Source organism: Bos taurus, chromosome 5 (genome assembly GCF_002263795.3).
Source record: "Bos taurus isolate L1 Dominette 01449 registration number 42190680 breed Hereford chromosome 5, ARS-UCD2.0, whole genome shotgun sequence".
In the NCBI taxonomy this organism is placed as follows: Eukaryota; Metazoa; Chordata; class Mammalia; order Artiodactyla; family Bovidae; genus Bos; species Bos taurus.
Window position 1 is genome coordinate 66,523,101 of NC_037332.1, and position 4,585 is coordinate 66,527,685.

Below are 4,585 nucleotides of genomic sequence, written 5' to 3' on the forward strand. Positions count from 1 at the left end.
GCGTCCATCTTGTTCCACGTGAACAGCAGCAGTGAACACTCACTGCATCACATCCGGACTGTGTGTCACTCCCTGTGCGTATTATCCTAGTGAATACCTGTCTCAGCACAGTGATCATCTCCATTTCACAGGCAACAATCTGAGAATGGGAAAATCAATTAACTTGCCTCAGGTCACACTGCTAGGAAGTCCTTAGCTAAATTAAGTTCCTGACACATGGTAGGGTGTTCAATAAAGGCTTGCTGAGTGAAAAAAATTAACACATGAGTTGCTTTCCTCTCTAGTTTGTCACAACCTCTCTGGTGGGATAACAACCACAGTGAGATTCCCTTCCCTAACTCTCATCCTTACTAGGGTTCAGCTTTGACCTCTTCCAAGTTTTCGGCCCTAAAGTAGATGGGCTGAGAGTTCTGACCTATTTATGACTGAACAGCAATAACTTCTGACCAAAGGGGTAGTATCCCAGCTCTTTTGACAGAGCATACTAAGAAAAAATGAAAATAAGAGAGGAGAGACTCTATGGGTACCATTTCCCGAACTTGTACTTTCAGCTTGAGGACCCAGTGTGGGAGGAATAGGGCATGGAATTGTTGCAAAGAACCCTTAAATCCTTAGACATGTTGTGCATTTTCTGAGAATGGAAATAAGCATGGTTTTCCACTTCTAGACATACTATTGGATTTATTATTGTTGCAACCAATAAAGTGTGAGCTCATCTAAGATTATTATTGAATCCATATTAGCTTCCCATCATCTTATTCAGTAAGTACAAACTGAAGCAATAAAATATTTTGTGGGGTCCAGTGGGATATTTTTCATTAAAAATATGGAATGCTTTACCAGTTTGTGTGTCATCCTTGCACAGAGGCCATGGTAATTTTTCTGTATCATTCCAATTTTAGTAGGTGTGCTGCCGAAGTGACTACTGATAGAATTTTTTCAGTTATTAGTAGTAATAAAAATTCTAAGCATTTATTGCCTGAGCAGTGTATTGTGGATGCAGAATATCTCATTTAATGCTCAATCAACCCTTTGCAATGGCTACTGTTATTCTCATTTTGTATATAAAGAGCACAGGATATCCTAGAACATTGATAATATTTCCTGCTTAATACTATGATGAAGACAGAACACCTGGAGGACTGCCAGGACACTGCCAAAGTGGCAGAAACAGGAAGGGTCCATGGAGGTTCAGATGCTTGGGTGGTTGGAGGGAGGATGCTAATACTTATATCTGGACATGGAGGAGGGGCCTCAGATAGACTGACCATGTCTAAAATTTAGGAGCCCATGATGATCCAAAAAAGAAGTGGTATATACCTAAAGATTGTATGTGTGCTGTGCTTACTCGCTTAGTTGTGTCCTACTCTTTGTGACCTCATGGACTGTAGCCTGCCAGGCTCCTCTGTCCATGGGGATTCTACAGGCTAGAATACTGGAGTGGGTTGCCATGTCCTCCTCCAGGGAATCTTCCCAACCCAGGGGTTGAACCCAGGTCTCCCACATCGAAGGTGGATTCTTTACCATCTGAGCCATCAGGGAAGTCCAAGAATACTGAAGTGGCTGGCCTATCCTTTCTCCAGGGGAACTTCCTGACCCAGGAATTGAACCGGGGTCTCCTGCATTGCAGGTGGATTCTTTACCAGCTGAGCCACCTGGGACGCAGGGGCTAACGTGGTTACCTTGGAAAACAGCAGTGTTCTGGGGTGAGATAGGGAAGATATGTAAGGATCTGGGACCTCCAATGCTGAGAAGAGTGGTGCATGGATACTCAGGCATTCATTGATCCCCTCCCATGTTCCAGACACAATGCAAGTGGCTGCAATACAGTTCTAAGCAAAAGAGATGTGGTTTCTCTCTTAATTCGAATTGTTTAGAGAAAAGTATTCAAATATTAGCATAATACACAATTTAAAGCTGTGATAGATACAATGAATGAAAGGTACAAGGTGCCATATAAGTGTACAGTAGGGGAATGTAGTCTCATTAGGAGGATCAGGAAAGGCTTTCTTGAAGGAAAAACTGGAGAGAAGGAAGGAGAGGAGACATCCCTGGAAGAGGAAACAGCTTGTGCAAAGGCCCTGAGGTGGAAGGAAAGGGATGCATTTGAGAAAATGAAAGAAAGCCAACATGTCTACAGCCCAGGGTGCTGAGGAAAATACCTCTGGGACTCTGGGAAGGCTGGAGAACAAGAGAAGGAGCAAGCCATTGAAACGCGCCTCCAAGCTAAGACCAGCTGGACTAAGGTTATTGAACTGTAGGTCTGAGTTTCCTCCACTGGCCCCATGCTAGAGATCTAGGTAGTCCCAAGGCAGCCTTCACCATGTTTCCTGGCAGTTTCTCAGATGACAAGTGCCCTGGTTAGGGGAGGAAAGTTAGGTTTGGCTATAGATCTGCAATACCTTTTTCAATTTGAAAATTCTGAAACTCTGCTGAGCCCTGTGGGATTGTGTGTCCAGTGGCTCTTATACTGGTTAAATCTTTAGTAGCACTGGTTTAGAGCAGTGGCCTTCCCTACCTTAGCTGCACATTAGACTCACCTAGTAGTCATGTATGGATGTGAGAGTTATACCATAAAGAAGGCTGAGAACCGAAGAATTGATGATTCTGAACTGTGGTTTGGAGAAGACTCTTGAGAGTCCCTTGGACTGCAAGGAGATCAAACCAGTCAATCCTAAAGGAAGTCAACCCTGAATATTCATTGGAAAGACTGACGCTAAAGCTGAAGCTCCAATACTCTGGCCACCTGATGCGAAGAGCCGACTTATTGGAAAAGACCCTGATGCTGGGAAAGATTGAGAACAGGAGGAGTGGGCAACAGAAGATGAGATGGTTGGATGGCATCACCAATTCAATGGATGTGAGTTTGAGCAAACTCCAGGAGAAAGCAAAGGACAGTGAAGCTTGGCGTGCTGCAGTTCATGGGTCACAAAGACATGAGTGAGCAACTGAACAATAGCAAGAGCCACCTGGAGAAATTTTAAAATCAGTGCTGCTATTATTCACAATAGCCAAGACATGGAAATAACCTCTGAGCCCATCAATAGATAAATGAACAAAGAAGTGTGGTAATATATATAATGGAATATTAATATTATTTGACCATAAAAAAGAGAGGCTCATACTATTTGCAGCAACACGTATAGCCCTTGAAGGCATTATGTTAAGTGAAATAAGTCAGATGGAGGAAGACAAATACTATATGATCTCACTTACATGAGGAATCTAACTCAATAAAAAGAAAAAACAAACTTATAGAAAAGAGATCAAACTTGTGGTTACCAGAGACAGAGGGTGGTGAAAGGGGAAAGTTGGATGAAGGTGGTCCATAGATACACACTTGCAGTTAGAAGATAAATAAGTACTAGGAATGTAATCTACAGCATGACGGCTATACGTAACACTGCTGCATGAGATACATAAAAAAATTTTAAGAGAGTAAATTATATGAGTTCTCAATACAAGGAGAAAAATTTTCCCTTTCTTCTTTTCTTTTTATTGTACCTATATGAGCAGGTGGATGTTAGCTGAACCTATGGTGATATGTAAATCACAATATCTATAAATCAGACCCTTCTGCTGCGTGCCTTAAACTTATATGGTGGTGGATGTTAATTATTTCTCAATAAAACTGGGGAAAAAATTACTGCTGCCTCAGCCTCATGCCCTTTGTTTACGATTTCATTATTCAGAGTAAAGCCTGGGCATCAAGACTTTTCAAAGCTCCCCAGGTGATTCTAATATTCAAACAAGTTTGAGAACCATAGGGTTAGACACTAGTTCCCAAATGCCAGTCCACAGATCAGCCAAATCGTTAAGTACCTGCTATCAAATCTGCTGTGTCAGCATTTAAGAGTGGCAGCACCTGGTGATTTTTTTTAACTTATCTAGGTTTGGGAGAGCCTGATTAGATGCTGGCCTCTCGAACTTTAATCTGAGTCAGTACGGGGTAGGGCCTGAGATACTGCATTTTTAACAAGCTCCAAGGTGCTGTTGCCTTCCGAGGACCACCCTCGAATAGCAGTGGTTCCAGGGGATGCAAATGAAAGAATGAGTGGCTTTTCTCCAAAACCTGCCAAGGGCTGGACCCTGAAAGTTATTAGCATATAAGAGAACTTATTTACATGCCCTTGCCTCCTTCCCAGATGGCTTTCTTCAGAGCAGGGATTGAGTCTTTGCCATGGCGCCATCTTTAGCATCTAAGCTCAGTGCTAAGCACAGTTAGAAGCACAATAAATGGGATCTGAATTGAATAAATACCATGATGTCCTCAGGGTCCAAGCTGCAGAGCCAGCTGAAGGTGAGATATTGCTCTAAAGCTCGGGCCTTCTGCCACTTCCAGTCATAAATTCCAATTGGATGGGATCCAATGCGAAGCTGTGTATTACTGAAGCCTGCTCTGTAGGGGGTAGGGTCAAAGCAGGCCTTTGGAATATTAATAATCCTGAGCAGTGACCACAGCTATGATATTTACAGACCCATGAAGCACAGGGGACAGCCTGAAGCTGCGCACACAGCTATAGACTCCAAGGATTTACTCTGCTCCAAATGGAGCATGTATATTGCCCGACACTGCCAAAAGCCA

The 4,585-nt window shown here is 42.9% G+C and overlaps 1 non-coding gene across 1 annotated transcript; it reads right to left on the reverse strand.

The window, feature by feature from the left end:
- Positions 1-820: 820 nt before the first annotated feature.
- LOC112446839 (U6 spliceosomal RNA) lies at positions 821-926 on the reverse strand. Its single transcript, XR_003034931.1, has one exon. It is a non-coding gene; the product is annotated as a U6 spliceosomal RNA (small nuclear RNA).
- Between the last annotated feature and the right edge of the window lie 3,659 nt (positions 927-4,585).